General features: G+C 38.2%; 1 protein-coding gene and 1 long non-coding RNA gene across 13 annotated transcripts in view; one reads left to right on the forward strand and one right to left on the reverse strand.

Annotated features, from left to right (window-relative positions):
- TPK1 (thiamin pyrophosphokinase 1) overlaps positions 1 to 19,824 on the forward strand; it is a 372,261-nt gene that overhangs the window by 339,329 nt on the left and 13,108 nt on the right. The window lies entirely within an intron of this gene.
- The window catches only part of LOC146400110 (uncharacterized), an 80,052-nt gene that overhangs the window by 4,026 nt on the left and 56,202 nt on the right, over positions 1 to 19,824 (reverse strand). For all 3 annotated transcript variants that reach the window (XR_014816198.1, XR_014816197.1, XR_014816196.1), the window contains one exon: positions 12,602 to 12,646. This is a non-coding gene — a long non-coding RNA (uncharacterized LOC146400110). The remainder of the gene's footprint in view (positions 1 to 12,601; positions 12,647 to 19,824) is intronic.

Raw genomic sequence — 19,824 nt, forward strand, 5'->3', positions numbered from 1 at the left:
AGCAGTTCTTTATGGGACCTCCTTACAAACTGGTAACTACCTTTTGGGGACTTTTCCTAAGCATTTAATAATATTTAGGCAGAATGACAAATAGATACTAATGCTTTTATTCGAGCAGCAGTTTTGAGGAGCTCAGTACTCAGTACATGAGTCCTGTTATGGTGCAATGTAAATACAGTAGCCCACTCTAATTTTCTCCCTTGGCTTAGCTCCTGGAATTTGAAGGGTGTTCCTTTCCTTATAATTTGTGTTAACAATCTAGTGTTCCTCCAGCTGTCTTTATCTTTTCTATCCACTGTAAATTGATTCCGGTGGGAGGGAACGCAAGATAGTAAATCAGTAAGTCTATGCTCTCATTTCCTCTTTAGTTTTGTTCAACTCTAACTATACTTTATTTATGAGGAATTGATTTGCAAAGTTAAGTCTTAGGAATTTCAATATTTATATGTGTTCATAATGGGAAAAAAGACTCCACTGTTCTCCCTTTCAATTCATACCTAGAAACTAATATTTTCTATGAGATTAAGGTTAATCCTCTTCTCAAAAAGATGACTGTGATTACCAAATAATACCATTCATAAATTTGCCTTTTTAGAAATAAGTGAGTACATGCTGTGTTTTTTTTTTTTTCCTTATTTTTTTCTAAAATTAATGTGACCAGGCAAAGGTCTTTAGAGGCTCCTGGTACAAGAAGAATGCCCCCCATGCCTTTAAAGCCCCCAGCAGGCCACACCTCCCAGGAAAAAATAATTATTTGAGGGTCACTATTCTGACTTCCCTGGGTGCATTCAGTTAGTCAGAATTTATTAAGTATATTCCATGTGTATGGCAAGGTTTTAGGTGGTAGAAAAATAATAATAATCAGCATATATTGAGTAATTGACCATATGCCAGGAAATGAGCAGGAACTCTGGATTTTGCAGGGTAGTTTTCCTGTCTACCCTTGTTGTTATTTCAGAGAGAAAAGGCAAGGAGGGATCTTGGAGTGGATCAGTGTGTGTTCCACACAGGGAGATTTAACCTCTGTGAGGGCTAATTTCCAAAGCAGGAATAATAGTAACCTACCTACTTCATCGAGTTGTTATGAGGATTATATAAATTAATTTGGGTAAAGCTATAGCCAATTCATAACTCAACAATGCAAAACTGTTTCTAAAGTTAAGAAGTCAGGAAAGAGGAGTTTCTAACACATGGCAGTCACAATAACTAGGCACTGAAAGTACACTTTGTTTTAGGGGGAAAAAAGGCATTGGTGATCTTGGTAGTGTCAGTGAAGTACCAGACGTGGAGCCTGCATTGCAACCAGGTGTGAAATGAATGAAAACTGAAGAGTAGATAATGAATTCCAGTGTTTGGCTCAAGGTGGGTAAGAGAGACAGACGGCTGAAAGGGGCTTGGCACTGGGGAGGGGTTGAAAAGAGTTTAAGATGGGAGAGCCTCGAACCCATCTCATAGCTCACAGAAAGAGAGGAAGAGATGGGAAGCATTTGAAAAAACAGGAGAGAATGATGGGTAGTTTGTATATCAATGTCAAAGATGTGGAAAGGCTGGAGACAGGAGGACCCAGAGCATCAGACAGAGGAAATGTTTCCTTTTCTGTTGTAACCAGAGGAAGGAAGGAATTGAGTAGATGAAGCTGTAGCTGTGGGGAATGAATGTTGATAAGATGCTGAGGCAGTTCTTGGTCTTCTCTTCCCTGAGAAGTTGGAATAGAGTCATCCTCAGTGTAGATATATATATATATAAGCATGTAGACATATACGAGGTTTTAGATATGTGGATGTTTTTAAACGGTAGCTATCAAGAACTTAAAAATAATTGACCAGGGAAACAAAGGTTGCTTCAACTGAGGACCTAGTTGAAGTTAAATGCTTTTCTGTATCCTTTTTTTATTCTCGCTGTGGAAATAAAGGAATGCCAGTATAATGAGAACAAGCAAAGACTATAGTCACTTGCAGAGCAAACCAAAGGCAGGGCAGAGGAGTAGGAAAGATTAGTGGAAAAATGGAAGACCTCAGGTGTCCTCTGTTGGGGGCTGTTGGTCTGGAGAAGCTGCAGGCAGGCTCAATAGAAGTGAGTCCTCCTACGTGATTGGTTAGAGGAGCATTTTGACATATCTGATGCCGTCTTGCACAGTTCCTCCTGTCCTTCCACTAAGACTATAGATTATGTCTCTGTACAGTAAATCACATTTGTTTTGTCAAGGGGTTCATAGTTAATAGATATTCTTTAGTGACCCTTAAGTCCAACGGCAGCCTCTGTGCTCTGTTAGTCTCCAAACAATGATGAAGACTTTCACTGAGGTGTTTCTGGTGCTCATAAGACTACTGACCCATTTATAAATCTTGACTTAGAAATGACTTCCTATTTCCAAGCATGTACCCCCATACCCCAGGTTAACTATAAAATTGTCCCAGTGGCCGCTTGGTGGTACAGAGTGCAGCTTCAAATACTTCCAGATCATTGTCTACTTGGCCCAACCTTGTAAGTCACCGTATAATAAATGGACCCACCAGTTACAGGGAGCTGTCAGCCTCATCTTTTGGCCTCAAGATACCTTCTCAGTTTGGTGGGCGCTTTTCATTCCTTCCTCCCTCCAATATTTAACTTTCTTTGGCTGGTCTTAAAGTTAGAAACAGGGACAAAAATTAGAGAAGCTATTGGTTACTAATCAAGTCCTGCCCATAGGGGTTGATTGCTACGAAGTTATTGTTTGGTTTCTTGGATAGTGAATAAATAAAACAGTCTGGCTTCCTGGGCTGGTTAATGCAGATAAGAGGCTGACTTCCTTTGCAGGTTTCTGCAGGTTGTGGGTCCAAGATTCTGTTTTACATATGGTCTGGCCATTGTCTGTTTGTATATGCAGTCTCTCACCACTTTATTATTATGGAACTTGAAGGCCTTGACTTAGAATCTATTATTTCTTCAATTAAAAGAATATAGAACTTAAGAGAGTAGAGACCCAGGATAGAGTCAATAATGGAATGGATGTAAGGAAATTTGTAGGAATACATTTCAGGAATTGAATTGGAAATTCAAGCTGTGCTGTAAAGGAAATGTTTTTTAAAAAACTGCGTCATTGTTTTGAACTTTGCATAATGTAAACCCAAGCTGTGGAAGTGGAGTATCAGGCCAGATCTCTCAGAACACAAAGACTTAAGAAGTCACCTAGAGGCAGGATAAGAGCTGTCTCAGGTACCTGAGTCTGAACCCAATCCAGTGTTCTCCCATTTTCATTGATCTAAGAAGTACCCATCATCAAGCTTGCAGCATACTTCTCTTTCAAATTCAGAATCACAAAGTTCAAATAATGCAGGATATTTGAACCAAACTTTCTCATCAGTTATTCCATGGAGCTGTCTAAAACCATAATAAACCTATTGTGAATACCTATTATTCACACTGGCTATTTAGGCTTAAGAGAGTTTAGGGAGAATTTAAACTTACAAATGTATAACCATAACGCATGATAAATGTTATGGTTAATGTTATATCAGAATATGCATACTTTTAGAATTATTGTTACTATTCCAGAAATCTCCTTGTTCCTATAAGCTATGTGAGGGCCAGTTTCTCTGATAAGAGAAACAAGGGCGTACCAGTGATTGATTATATAGTAAACCTTTACCTTGCCTTTCTTCACATAATGAATCTCTCTTCTCCTTGCTGCCTGACGGGAAAATTTAATGGGATGTTTCCTCCAGTAGTAAAACCACTGAGCCATACAGAAAATGCTTTTTACATCTAATGAGTGAAACACCTTGGTACCAGCTAGGTAGAATCCTAGCTTCCATAAACGTTGTGCTTAAATGAAAAGTTTAACAAAACCCTTAGCTTATCAGACACATAGTAATATTTCCTCAGCGCTCCATCCATGGATATTTGGTATATTATGGATCACACAAAGGTCATCTAAAGTTGATAATGATCTCAAAGGATGAAAAGAGAAAGAGTGGGAAATAAGGTTCTGGCCATTGGGGCAAGTGATCCTTTGAGTCCTGGTACTTCCAGACTCACCTTTGTAAGATGGCCTGGAAGCAATGTTAAATACGTTCTGCTTCAGTGGTAATTACCATGTAGGGAAATGCTCAGTTTTAGGGAAAGAACCTCTTTGAAGCCAGCCCAAGATCCTTGATTTGAGGGCTCAGGGAGAATCAATGCCAAAAGAGTGTGGGTTGGTCTGTGTCTTGGCTTCTAGGTGAATTATCTGACACCTAGACCCACCGCCTGGGTAGATATTTGTAGAGCAGACACCCAGTTTCAGGTGAGATATTTACCGTCATGGGTCCAAAAGTCGTTCTTAGCCTTTAGGTCGGTTGGTTGACTCATCTATTCATTTATTCATGATTTATAGTAAGCCCACTCTAGACCCAGTACTATGCTAAGTATACAGCATAACAGAGAGCAAAACAAACATGGTCTCTCTTGGGCTTACATCATTCTGAGTAGTGAATGAATTTTGGAAATATTTTTAATATTAATACTTTTATGTAATGGAATCAGTTGAGGATTCCTTGTTTCTACTGGAGTTGGTAAAATTAACAGAATATATTCTATACATTGAGAACAGCCCTAAGCACAATTATAAAAAATGCTTTCCTCAACTTCATTTTAGTAAAGTTCTTTGTTCATAGCACCAAGGCTCTAAATTTGCACACACACCAAACCCTTAATTCCAAGCTGGGAGCCCTGCCAGGATATAATGTCAGAATCTTTAACTATGGAACACAGCTAGTTCATTACCAAATACTAGTGGATTGGAGTAGTGTCTTCCAAGCATTCTTTTGAATGCTTGCTCATTCCAGTTTCTTACCTTTTTAAAAGTCATGACTCTTTTCTTTTTGGCCACACCCACGGCATATGGAAGTTACCAGGCCAGGAATAGAAGATGAGCCCCAGCTATGATTTATGCTACAGCCTTATTTATGCTACGGAGCCTTAACCCACTGCACTGGGCCAGGGATTGAACTGATGCCTCACCAGCAACCTGAGCCGTTGCAGGGACAATGGTGGTTCCTTAATGTGCTGTACCATAGTGGGAACTCCTCATGACTCTTTTTAATGAACATAAAAAAACCACCCTTAATGTCTCAATTTTCACAATAAATTTTGCACTTAAAAAAGAGATGAACACAATTGTAGTTTTAAGAATTTTTTTTTCAAACTATACATACAATTCCCCACTCTACCCCTAAGAATTACTTGTGTACATAATAAAGCATATGAATGTATAGATTATAATAACTTTGCCTTTTTTATATTTTTACAAACTGTTAAAACAATTCATAGGTATACAAAGAGAAATTTTAGGAATCCTAAAATGGCAATTAAATCAACCCAATAGAAATTTACTGTATTCTTTTTTAAAAAGGGACTTTAAGATGCAATTTTGTTTTCCTTTCCATTATAATTATACCATCTTTTAAACTCCAAATGTCATAATTAGCTATATGGGAGAGATTTAGACAGGAAGATAATCTGCTATTTTTTGTATTTCCCACAATGACCTCTTAACTGTTTCTGAGCCTGTGTAAATCCCTTTGCACACTGGGTTTTGGCTAAATTAAAACAAAGTAGATCCTTTTATCTTAGCATTTTAGAAACCAGTAACATATATCAAATACCACAACGTATCTTTTGCAATTTTTCACAGGCATCATGTTTGAAGGTTGAACTACATGCAGTCAATTGCACTGTTAAAAATTTAATGCCTATGCCTGCAGAGTGTATCAGTATATTAATTTAGTGGTGCACTAAACCTCTGCATTTGAGGGTCATAGGCTTATATCACCAAGCCTGGTAGATGCCTAATAATGTTCAATGTGATTAATATGTGAACCTTTTTTTTAAAGTAAAGATAGCTTTTTACTTGGATTTTATAGATTTTTTTATGACATATAAAGTCATTTACATAAGTTATATTTACCTATCTCTAAAAAACACCACCATGCTTGCACTGCACATTATAAGAGCCATACAGGACTAACTGCTGTTAAAAAAAAAGCACTTTGTACATGTGGCACATTAAAAAAAGAATCTATTCCTTTTTGATTAAAAATTTTAAAATATTAGGGCCACAGAGATAGACCTATTGAGAGAGCAATTTTAGTAAACAAAATAGCATTTATTTAGAATGTTGAGGCACATTTAAATTCTGAATCAAGAGGAAATCAATCCCTCTCTCAGGCAAAATGCCTAGAAGGACGCCAGGAAGAAGTTCACCAGGGTGCCCATTAAAGGTCAATGTGTGTCCTGATGCCTAAGGATGCTTATCCCTAGTTTCAGGTAAAAGTCTAAACAGCCCCTAAGATGTTTAGAAGGAAAAACAATCTCCTAAAATGGTTTCTTCATCCCTTGACAGGGAAACAGGAACTGGGATATGTTGTTTCTTTGGATTTACTTGGAAGGATAAGACTTCTATTGAGTAAGGGCCAGAATAGAGAGTTTTGGGGTTTTTTTTGTTGTTGTTTTGTTTTGTTTTTGTCTTTTAGGGCTGAACCTGAGGCATATTGAAGTTCCCAGGCTAGGAGTCAAATCTGGTCTACACTACAGCCACAGCAATGCAGGATCTGAGCCATGTCTGTGACCTACATCACAGCTCATGGCAATGCCAGATCCTTAACCCACTGAGTGAAGGTAGGGATTGAACATGCATCCTCATGAATACTAGTTGGGTTTGTTATCGCTGAGCCACAAAGGGAACTCCAGAATCGAGAGATTTTTATCAGTCGCATTAATGCCTACCAGGACTTGGTACCAGTATCCAGTCCTGCAATGCAGAACGTGGCACAGGAGCCTTCCTGGCCACTGTACCTAAGTGAAGCTGCCCCAAGGCCAAGATCAGAGACAGATGTTACTTCATATCCATCAGATGGCTGCAAGTGCCCAAGGAAGCCAAACTGTAGTCACTCCTTGGCAGAGCTCCACTTTAAGTGTCAGAGAGGCATCATTGCTGCAACAGGAGATCTGCCAGTGTCAGAGGCCATCTGGGCATTTTGGTGAGTGTTCATCAATGAAGGGCAAAGAAGCCCAGAGCAAGATCATCTTTCAGATGATTGAGATATTCTAGGAAGAATAAAAGGGAGAGAGGTTTACTTCCCCAAACTTCATTTTCAAAGAATGTCTTTGATTAAGAGTAGAAAAGTGAGGCACTCCCGTCGTGGCTCAGCAGAAACGAATCTGACTAGTATCCATGAGGACTCAGGTTCAACCCCTGTACTCGCTCAGTGGGTTATGGACCCGGCATTGCCATGAGCTATGGTGTAGTTCACAGACACAGCTCGGATCTGACCTGGCTCTGGCTGTGTCTGTGGCGTAGGCCAGCGGCTATAGCTATGATTCAGCCCCTAGCCTGGGAACCTCCAGGCCACAATTGCAGCCCTAAAAAGGACAAGAAAAACAAAAGAGTGGAAAAGTGAGAAGTCACAGTTGTAACCATCAAGAGGGTGCTTTGGCGTGCTCCATCCACTATTATTTGGACCAGAATGACTAATTTAAACCCTGACCATTGACAAGAGGCCACGAGGTCCAAGATCAGAGGGACCTCCCACTGAATCTTCCCACCAGCATGATGTCAGTTTACCTAGGAGGAGCTAGGGAAGCCTTGGGTCTTTCACCCTGTCATCCTAGATACTGGCAGGGAACATATAGGATTGTTTCTTAGTTACTAATGTAGAAAAGATATCCTATAGCTATTTCTATGTGTGCATTCTTGTGATTTAACAGTTTTTTTAAAAAAGTTAAATTTTAGTAATGCTTTTTACCAAAAAGTTGTAAATTTGCCTGTGTCATGCCAAAAATATATGACTTCTTAACCTGCAGCTTTGATAAAACCTTAGTTTGTGCAAAGTGTGGAATTCAGGTTTTGAGGAATGATTTTTTTCAATATAACAAAAAGTTTGCCATTTTCTATCCCTCCCTCCAAATATTTTTTAACATAAAAATTTTTATAATCAACTGATTTGGGTAAAAATCGATGTTAGATTTTTTTTTAAACATTAATTTTCATTCTGATAGTGGCAAGTATCATTACAAATGATTTTTTTTCATCTTCTCTAACAAGAGATCAATTTCCTTAGAATTACAAATAAAGACTCTATAATTTGTCTTTCTTCTGGACCATGAAATAATCTTGCCATATTAAAAGTGAAAAAGATTAGCCGCATTTCATCTTTATTTTTATCTAATGTGTTTTCTGTAGATATAGCAAAAATGTTTTTACCAAAAGCCCAGTGTTGAACCACATCTGAGCAGCTAAGCCTGCTGGATCATGTTCTTTCCTCCTTGTCAAGACTGTTAATACTGCTTTATTAAACAGTGGCTAGCACTGACCATAAGAGAAACACTCCTATAGACAGTGTTTTATTAATAGAATTAGTGCATCATCTAAATAAGAAAATGCAGTACAGAGTATTTCAGGTAAGCCCTTTCTGTCTCCCATGTTCTGTTGCTGGAGGGTAAGAAGTCTGAATCAGTTTTGCTGCTGGCCTGAAGCCCACAATATTGGTGAGTCTACAAGAATCACTTTCTCTGTTTTGTGACTAAGCTCTAGAAAAATTTAGGTAACACAGCTACATTTTAAGCACCTTAAATATTTAGGATGTAGTTGAAATAAATTGACTTGGATCAGCCAATCTGAAAATGGTTATGGAGAGCCTACCACAGCTGGAGTCTGTGATAGCAGAAAGCACACCAGACTAGACATCACTAGGCTTGGATTCTGGTGTGTACCCTTAGGTCAGTAAGGTATCTTGAATTGGCTTCCCAGTCTTGACATACAGGGGTTGGATATTAGACCAGTAGCCCTTGGACTATATTCTCAAGCCCTGAGAATATAGAACCTGGTGCGTTCTATAACACCACCTTAGTTGGGGAGTGGGGTAAAGCCAAGTGGACTGAGCTCTGAACCTTGTGTCCCAACTGGTCAGAATAAGAGCAGCTTCATTTTAATCTGTCAAACCACTGAATGAGATTACAGATACGGTTCCTTCCAATTCAAAAATTCTAAGATAAAAGAAGTTAGACCAGGTCATATACCTGCTTGGGAGAAAAGGCATTTAATACATTTAATACATGAGATAGAAAATACATGCCACTACTCCAGTGATACAGTAAGTGCCAAATAGAAAGTTATAAATTTGAGCCTAGGATGACATTGTATGCATATAGTTAATGAAAAAAAATTTATCAAGAAAAGAGAAGCTCAAGCTGTCAGCAGGAAAGGATCCATGGTATGAATATTGAAAAATGGATTGATTATTATAACTAGAGAAGGAGGGGATATATTAATTGTGAATTAAAGTAGCTTGCTTTTAAGAATGGCTAATATTTTCAGACTCATTAGAATATTCATATAGTAAGATGCCGGCTATTTTTAATATGAAATATTATAATTGTATTTCAGTAAGGATAAATTAAAAATGGAAATAGATCATGATGAAATATATTAGGAACAAGCACATATATTTATACATTTATGGACGAAGTCCTAAGACACTGTTTTATTACCTTCAATATAACAAATCTTTTCTGTTAATACCAAAACATTTGACTTAAATGCTGATTCCCTAAAAGACAGTGGTCGGACTCTCACTAAATGAAATTCTCTTCTAAAAACAGCCACATCTACTATTTGTTGTGTAAATGTTTTTCAACAAGGCAGCAAAAAGCTGCTGTGACCACTGGGATTTCCTTTTCACATACCTCACAGAGGTCCAGACTGAAAAGTATCAGAAAGGTCCTCTTTAGTGAAGGAGGTGATCTCAAGTTATGCCCATGTCCCAAGTAGGGAGGAATACTAGAGGGTGTTGGGGGAGGCCTAGAGGAACTGGAGCTGACCTAAAATCCAAAGGGGAACAGGACAGAAGAAGGTGGAGGCAAAGAGGAAAACAGGGAATGGGCAGGGATCCAGGCAGCGAGAGAAGTAGGCATTTCAGCAGCAAAGGGTACCCTCAGGAGAGCAGTCAGTCTGACAGAAGTTACTAAGACTGAGCCAGAATCTTGGAGGGCTTTACATGGCAAATCTTTCAGAACTTCAAGAGCTTCTGTAAATTCAAGGACTTAGAGCCCTCTGATTAATTTAACTGGATCTTCCCAGCCACATACTGAGAATCAGCTCTAATGGTACCTACCTTTCTCCCTTGAAATTTATCAATATATGTGGGGAATTTTCTAATTCTTCCTAGGTTGTGGAAAAAGGAAGTTTTTTTTCAGTTATTGGTATATGTTGGGGGTGGGGCTGGGGGCATGTGCAAATATGCATGATATTACAGATATGTTTTAAACACCCTCATTGTAACCTAATGGGGTACCCTGTGTTCAGAATTTGTAAACCTTCTCCACAGTGGTCCTGCTCTTCCCTCCCAGAAGGTATTTCTTCTTCACATGGGTTCTATGAAAATCATGCCACTCTGTGTTGAGGTTTTTATCTCCTTCATTTATTGTTAAAAAATGTAACAAAATTTAACTATGTATGCATGACCATAACTCTCCAGTTGTGATCAATGTCTATAGTTTGCAAAGTATCTTTTTCTCTTATACGTCTGAGTCAGCAGTTTTTCTCTGTTGCTGCCCAGTCTTCATCTTTAATGACTGCACCATAGTCATCAAACTTATGTAACATATACTATTAGCCTAAGATTCAATACTTGAAAGAAATTTATTTTTAACTAAGTCAGAAAGCATTTTTGTCTAGGAGGGCATCCAAGAACAGAATGGTGGATTGTAAAGCAGACTTACCAGTTCTTCATCCCCTTTTAGAGCCTGCTGTCTTTGTTTGCATGGATAACCCTGAACTTGTCCTCTCTGAGGTCAAAGCCAAAACGTCTTTGACTTTTATGATTTCCACACTTTCACCACTTCCACCACCTCCACCTATACCCAAGTGACAGCTTTAATCCACATCCTACCCATTTCATACAATAGCTAGCTAAAATTTATATCATCAATAAGGTTAATAGGTGCTTTCACCAATTATAATAACACATTTCCTTGTTACTAATGTCACATCATCTTATGCATGAGGTAAAAATAGGCTGGTTTATAGACTAGTTTAATTAAATCTTATTCAAATGGGTAATGTCCTTCAAAGCAGTTTTTTGAGGGTGCCACCAACTTCTTCCACCCTCATACATTTCATTCTTCTAATCTCTTCCCACTTTCTCAAATTATAAGGGAGAGGCACAGCATCCTGTAATAGCCCTCTATCACACCTTATTCCTCTGAATATGTTTATGTTTTTCGAGCATAATGTTTATATATATTTTTTAATTTGTCAGTCTGGGGTTGTTTAATTTGACTGGTAAATTCTAAAAGAGCATGAATTGTGTAGGTGTCACCTGCAGGTTTGAGATTGATGTTAAGTAATTATACTTCACTACCTCACATAGTCTTTTCTTTCTTCACTTTTCTATGCCATTCCATTTGTTTGATATACTTATAATAATCTCTGTTGGCATTTGAAGGATAGAAGCACATGCCACTTCAAAGCTTCCTCTGCAGATAAAATGATGACAATAATACAACCTATTTTCAGTACTTTTATGGAGAAGTCAAAGCCCTTCACAGACATTAATTCATCTTTACAACAGCTGCCTTAGAGATAACTGAGGACAGGTATTATTGGCATTTTGCAAATAGATGCTGAGGTCACCTGAGGAACTTTTAACAAAAGCTATAGAATATTGCAGTGGAAAGTTCAGCTTTGCTTTCAGGGTTAGTGCTGAGGCCAACAGCATAAAACGACTTGCCCAGTATTCGACAGCCAGGCAGCAACAGATTGGGATGAGAAGCTGAGTCCCTAGACTCAGTCATCTTTGCCAGAGACAGCCATAATTCCCACTTTTGTGAATGTTTGTGGGGCATGCCAATGTCCAAAGGAGGCAAGGCAGGGCCCCAGGAGTTGAAGGAAATAGAGCAAAGTAAATCAGCTCAGAGCAGCCTTTGGGACAGACTAGCATCCCCCCTCTTTGAATATATATTTAAATATTTAAATCTGATACAGACTTCTCACACTGAAAATGTTTGGTCAGTTCAACACAGATCATTCATTTTGCCACTAATAATAATGTAAGTAGGTCACATTTTATGGATTTGGGCTGCCTTTTTATTTTGTAAGCCCAATATGTCCCCCCCCAAAAAAGTAGCTCTGATTGGCTCTTTAATTGCAACACGGGGCCTGTGAGTAGGATTTAGTGTCAGTGATGGAAGACATTAGAGAATTCTTTGTGACAAAGAGAAATAATAACAATTTTAGTTTACTTTGGAGAAGCCTGGACATTTGAAAGTGCTAATGTTGGGAGACATTTTCTAACTGACCTGATTAGCTTTGATTCCTCCAAACAGCAGTATTTTCTTGGTCTGACTGTTTTTCATACAGCAGGCTGAGTCAAAGCACAGGAATAGTGGAGATGGAAGAATAATTGAATATCGGAAGCCCCCTAATGACTTCCTACTCTAGTCCAAGGGCAAGGAGAACATGTGACTTCCGAGAGAGATGAAGATAAATGCTGCCACTTTCAAACAGAATTATAACAGCCCTTCCTTAGACATTTGGGTTCAAAAAAGGATTAGTTGTCAGGATGGAGAGGTTACCAGAGCTCACCTTGGGAGGAGTCTTCACCAGATCAGGATTTTGAGAGATAATGTCCTAAAAGAAAGCATAGAGCTTGTTATCAGAGCCATAAGTAGTAATGAATGTCTCTCTTTATCATTCTCCCAGGCACTAAGAAGTTCTGGTACATAATTCGGTTAATTTTCAGGTGTCTCTACATCCATAAGTGTAAATAATGGTTGTCCTTGGTGAACTTCAGTAAGATGACAAGGAGGGACTTCCTCCCATAGGCTAGGCCATGTGTACTGCATCTCATTCAGGCTCTTCCAAGAAGCTCTTATGCAGATATCATAGGCTAGGACTTCTTCCTAAATTGGCATGCCTTTTTTTCCATTTGAATTTATTTTAATGCACTTCAAATTAGTGAGCATTTCTTGATTTGATTCATTACTTAGGCTTTTGGGGAAAAAAGGGAATAAGATGAAAATATTCTTCTCCACAAGTTCTTAGCCTATTTCCTAAATTTTTCTCCAGGTTTTAATGTTGAATTTTAATACTGAAACACTTAAATAAATGTAATAATAAAACTTAATGATACAGTAATATCTATATACCTTTCACCCAGGTTTACCAACTGTTAACATTTTTCTATGTTTGGATTTCTTGCTGTGTGTATATATGTGTGTATTTTGCTTTCTGAACCAAATAAGAATATGTTGAAATGTGACATTTAACCTCTGAAATTCTTACATTTATATCTCCTAACAAGGACATTCTCCTATGTAACTATAGTGCCATTATCTATTCCAAAAAAATATAGTGTTGATAGAATAGAATCTATATTCATGTTGATTAATTTTCCCTGTAATACTCTATTTTTTTTTTTTTTTGGCTTTTTTGCCTTTTCTAGGGCTGCTTCTCATGGCATATAGAGGTTCCCAGGCTAGGGGTCTAATTGGAGCTGTAGCTGCTGGCCTACGCCAGAGCCACAGCAATGCAGGATCCGAGCCGTGTTTGTGACCTACACCACAGCTCACGGCAACACCGGATCCTTAACCCACTGAGCAAGCCAGGGATTGAACCCACAACCTCATGGTTCCTAGTCGGATTCGTTAACCACTGAGCCACACTGAGAACTCCACCCTGTAATACTCTTTATAACTTAAAAAAAAACTATTAAAAAACTAAGCTTTGTATTTAGTTGTCATGTTTGTTTAGTCCCTTTTAATCCAGAAAAGCTCACCCACGTTTTTCATCTTCCTCAATGCTGACAGTTTTAGAAGAGCCCAGACCTGCTGACCTGTCAAGTGCCCCACATTCTGGGTCAGTCTGATAGATAAAACTTTTTGGCAAAAAATATTATAGTAAGTGATGTTGTCTTCATCCCAGCATCATATCAGGAGGCACATTCAGTTTGTCTTTTTACTGGTGATGCTAAGCTTGATCATTTGGTTAAGATGATACAAAGATCTATCTGCTGCCTTAAAAAAAATAATGTTATTATTAAAATAACTACATGGGGTGGTACTTAGAGACTGTACACATCTTGCTCTGCTCCCCAACGTTTCACATCCTCTGAGGGTCCTTGCTTGAACCAGTTATTATATTGGAAACTGCATGGTGGTGCCTTGCTACTTCTCTAATTCGTTGCTCATTACTTAGTAGTTGGCAGGCTACTGTAAAGAGGAGTTTTTCCTCTCTCCGCATGCCTCTGGAAATTCTTTTTATTACTGAATGTATTATTTGCAGAACTCCCAGGATTATTCTTTTTCTCAAAGTGTCCTAATTTTAATTTTTTTGAGCACTGTCTTGCTTTCTGAAACAAGATGTTTAAGACTCACCCTGTACTTTGCCTGCCCTAAATAGCCAACTTTAATACAAAGTATACGCTAAGGAAGCAGTCAAGTCATTTGTAAATAGAAAAGAGAATTACTGATCTGTCCTGTAGTGGGTAGGAATCAAAGAGAGCTGTTATAGGATAGAAGGTGATATTTGACTTTAGAGTTGAAGGATACAGAAATTATAGAAAGGATTGGGTATGTTCCAGAAGGAGGGTTCACATCAAAACTTTTCATGGGGGAGAAGCTCTGGCTCTATTAAGTGAGTAGCAAGTAACATAGAGAGCTGGCAACTTGCTTATATGGGAGGAAGTAGCCAGATGATGAAGGGCCTTAAATGCCAGGCCAAGATGTTTAGAGTGGGAGGCAGGGAGGTTTTAGGCAACAAGAGTCCTTTAGTTATTTTTTCACATGGGAAAGTTATAGAATTCAGAGGAATGAAAAGGAGAGGTGAGGATTTGGAAGAAGGAGTACTGTTAGATTATCTGCTACATGTGCAGGAAGGAAACATTATATTCCTTATAGGATGGAATATATAGTCCTTTGGTAATTTTATATTAGGTTTGTTTCAATTTTGCATTTTCAGGGTTTTTATTTCTACAGTTCTGCTATATATCTCTAAGCTTTCAACTTGAAAGTCAGAGGACTAAGTCTCTCACTGCTGAGCTTATCTGAGTGTTTCTTGATCCATTCCTATTATGAGGTGAAGTCATTTAAAATGTATTTGTTATGCTCACTTGGAATGCAATAGTGCCTTTATAACATGAGACTCAATCACTGCATATTTGCTAAATGAAAGTCAGTATCTGTAACATTAATCTGAAAAAGAATGTTCTTCTGGAAAAAGAGGTAATTGAATCTTAAGTATGGTTCCTGCTTCTATAACGTAGATCTATACTGTCTAATCAATATGGTGACCACTAGCTACTTATGGCTCTTGGACACTTAAAATGTGATTTGTCCAAATTAAGATATGCTTAGTGGTAAATACACTAGATTTCAAAGACCTAGTATGAAAAAGTAAAATATCTCAATAGTAATTTTTATATTGGTAACATGTTAAAATGATAATATATTAGGTATGTTGGCTTAAATGAATATAAAATGGTGCACTCTCAAAGCCTTTATTCTACATAATGTTGAAAGTCCTAGCCAGAACAATCAGGCAAGAATAAGGAAGAAAAGGCATCCAAATTGGAAAGGAAAAAGTAAAACTATTACTCTTTGCAGATGATGTGATATTCATGAAGAAAACCATAAAGACCACCAACAAACTGTCTGAATAAATGAATTCAGTAAAGATGGAAAATACAAAAATCACTATTTTAAAATCTGTTGTGTTTCTATACACTAATAATGAGTTATCAGAAAGAGAAACTAAAAAACCTCATTTATAATTTGATCTAAAAAAATACCTAGGAATAAATTTATCCAAGGAGGTAAAAGATCTCTACACTAAAAACACTACAAAGCATTGTTGAAAGAAATTTAAGAAGACTAAAATAAATGGAAAGAGATTCTATGCCCATGGATTGGAATAATTAATATTGTTAAAATGTCCATACTACTCAAAACAATCTACTGATTCACTGCAATCTCTATCAAAATTCCCATGACATTTTTCACAAAAAATAAGATGACCAATCAAAATTTGTATAGAACCACAAAAAGCTCAAATAGTCAGAGCACTCTTAAGAAGAACAAAGTTGGAGGATGGGGACTTTCAATCAAGTGCAGTTCACAGTTTTGTAAGGAGCTTTATTTGAACTCAAAACCAAATACGTGAGATAGTGAAAGATTAAGTGATTTGCCTGCAGTAGCATTAAAGATGGGGAAACTGAGGCTCAGAGAAATTAAGTGACTTGGTGAAGCTTACATGATTGTTAAGTAGCTACACTGGAAATTTAAGTCTAGGCATGATGTAATCAAAAACAGTGCCCTCAAAGATGGGATTAAGATGGCAGAATAGAAGGACTGGAGCTCAACTTCTCTCCTAAAAACAACAAAATTTACAACCAAATGCTGAGCAATCTTCAACCAAATGGACCAGAAACTTTCAAAAAGATATCCTACTTGAGAAGACAAAGAGGAGGCCAAATCAAGAGGTAGGAGGGGTGATTACATGTATAAGCAACCCCATACCTCCAGGATGGAGGTATGTCTCTAGTCCCATCCGCGTTGCTGCAAATGGCATTATTTTGTTCTTTTTTTATGGCTGAGTAGTATTCCATTGTGTTTATATATACCACATCTTCTTAATGCATTCATCTGTGGTTGGACATTTAGGTTGTTTCCTTGTCTTGGCTATTTTGAATAGTGTGGCAATGAACATATGGGTACATGTATCTTTTTCAATGAAAGTTTTGTCCGGATATGTGCCTAAGAGTGAGATTGCTGGGTCATATGGTAGTTTTATGTTTAGTTTTCTGAGATACCTCCATACTGTTTTCCACAGTGGCTGTACCAAATTTACATTCCCACCAAGAATGCAGGAGGGTTCCCTTTTCCCCACACCCTCTCCAGCATTTGTTATTTGTTGACTTGCTAATAATGGCCATTCTGACTGGTGTGAGGGGGTACCCTGTAGCAGTTTTGATTTGCATTTCTAATAATTAGTGATGTTGAGAAGTTTTTCATGTGCTTATTGGCCATCTGTATATCTTCTTTGGAGAAATGTCTATTTAGGTCTTTTGCCCATTTTTCAATTTGGTTGTTGGTTTGTTTGTTTTTTTTTTTTTTTGCTGTTGAGTTGTGTGAGTTGTTTGTATGTTTTAGAAATTAAACATTTGTCCATTGCATCATTTGAAACTATTTTCTCCCATTCTATAGGTTGTCTTTTTTTTTTTTTTTTTTATGGTTTCCTTTGCTGTGGAAAAGCTTGTCAGTTTGATTAGGTCACATTGGTTTATTTTTGTTTTTATATCTGTTGCCTTGGGAGACTGACCTAAGAAAACATTTGTGCAGTTGATGTCAGACAATGTTTTGCCTATGTTCTCTTCTAGGAGTTTTATGGGGTCTTGTCTTATATTTAAGTCTTTAAGCCATTTTGAATTTGTTTCTCTGCATGGTGTGAGGGTGTGTTCCAGTCTCATCAATTTATATGCAGCTATCTGGTTTTCCCAGCATCACTTGCTTAAAGACTGTCTTTTCCCCATTTTATTTTTTTATTTTTTTGCATTGCAATGCGTTATTTTTTTCTGTGATGCCACACCTAGCACAGTGGCAGGTGATTAAGCATAGAAAATACACTTAAGATCCCGAATGGGGGAGTTCCCATCGTGGCGCAGTGGTTAACGAATCCGACTAGGAACCATGAGGTTGCGGGTTCGATCCCTGCCCTTGCTCAGTGGGTTAACGATCCGGCGTTGCCGTGAGCTGTGGTGTAAGCTGTGGTGTAGGTTGCAGACGCGGCTCGGATCCTGCGTTGCTGTGGCTCTGGCGTAGGCCGGTGGCTACAGCTCCGATTCAACCCCTAGCCTAGGAACCTCCATATGCCGCGGGAGCGGCCCAAGAAATAGCAACAACAACAACAACAAAAAAAAAAAAAAAAAAAAAAAAAAGATCCCGAATGGGGCTAGGGAAGGTTGGGTGAGAGACAGATTAGGAGTTTGGGATTAACAATATACACATTACTACATATAAAGTAGGTAAACAAGGACCTACTCTGTGGCAGAGGGAGCTATTCTCAGATTTTTGTTGTGTTGGTTTTTTATTTTTTTCCACTGTACAGCATGGGGACCAAATTACTCATACATGTATACATAATTTTTTCTCCCATTGTCATGTTGCAGTGTAAGTATCTAGACCTAGTTCTCAGTGCTACAAAGCAGGATCTTACTGTAAATCCATTCCAAGAGCAATAGTTTGGATCCGTTAACCCCAAGCTCCTGATCCCTCCCACTCCCTCCCTCTCCCCCCAGATAGCCACAAGTCTATTCTCCAAGTGCATGATTTTCTTTTCTGTAGAAAGGTTCATTTGTGCTGTATATTAGATTCCAGGTATAAGTGATATCATATGGTATTTGTCTGTCTTTCTGACTTATTTCACTCAGGATGAGAGTCTCTAGTTCCATCCATGTTGCTGCAAATGGCATTATTTTGTTCTTTTTATGGCTGAGTAGTATTCCATTGTGTATATACACCACATCTTCCTAATCCAGTCATCTGTCAGTGGACATTTGGGTTGTTTCCATCGTGGCTGTTGGGAATAGAGCTACATTGGACATGTGGGTGCATGTGTCTTTTTTAAGGAAAGTTTTGTCCAGATATATGCCTGAGAGTGGGATTGCTGGGTCATATGGTATTTCTACATATAGATTTCTTAAGTACCTCCATACTGTTCTCCATAGTGGTTGTACCAGCTTACATTCCCACCAACAGTGCAGGAGGGTTCACTTTTCTCCACACCCCCTCCAGCATTTGTTATCTGTGGACTTGTTAATGATGGCCATTCTGACTGGTGTGAGGTGGTATCTCATGGTAGTTTTGATTTGTATTTCTCTAATAATCAGGGATGTTGAACATTTTTTCATGTACTTGTTGGCCATATGTATATCTTCCTTGGAGAAATGTCTGTTTGGGTCTTTAGCCCACTTTTCCATTGGGTGGTTGGCTTTTTTGCTGTTGAGTTGTAAAAGTTGCTTGTATATTCTAGAGATTAAGCCCTTGTCCATTGCATCATTTGAAACTATTTTCTCCCTTTCTGTAAATTGTCTTTTTGTTTTATTTTGGGTTTCCTTTGCTGTGCAAAAGCTTGTCAGTTTGATTAGGTCCCATTGGTTTATTTTTGCTCTTATCTCTCTTTGGGAGACTGACCCGAGAAAATATTCATGAGGTTGATGTCAGAGAATGTTTTGCCAATGTTCTCTTCCAGGAGTTTGATGGTGTCCTGTCGTATATTTAAGTCTTTCAGCCATTTTGAGTTTATTTTTGTGAGGGTGTGTTTTAGTTTCATTGATTTGCATGCAGTTGTCCAGGTTTCCCAGCAATTCTTGCTGAATAGACTTTTCCCCATTTTATGTTCTTGCCTCCTTTATCAAAGATTAGTTGACCATAGGTGTCAGGGTTTATTTCTGGGTTCTCTAGTCTGTTCTATTGGTCTGTATGTCTGTTTGGTACCAGTACCACACTGTTTTGATGACTGCGGCTTTGTAATATTGCCTGAAGTCTGGGAGAGTTATGCGTCCTGCTTGGCTTTTTGTTCCTCAGAATTGCTTTGGAAATTCTGGGTCTTTTGTGATGCCATATAAATTTTTGGATTGTTTGTTCTAGTTCTGTGATTTTTCCCATTTTATACTCTTGCCTCCTGTGTCAAAGATTAATTGACCATAGGTGTCTGGGTTTATTTCTGGGTTCTCTAGTCTGTTACATTGGTCTGTATAAGTTTTGGTACCAGTACTACACTGTCTTGATTACTGTAGCTTTGTAATATGGCCT

Source organism: Sus scrofa, chromosome 9 (assembly GCF_054392235.1).
Source record: "Sus scrofa isolate SSC_HxYL_T2T_F1_AM1 chromosome 9, Sscrofa_HxYL_maternal_Yorkshire_Landrace_v2.0, whole genome shotgun sequence".
Lineage (NCBI taxonomy): Eukaryota > Metazoa > Chordata > Mammalia > Artiodactyla > Suidae > Sus > Sus scrofa.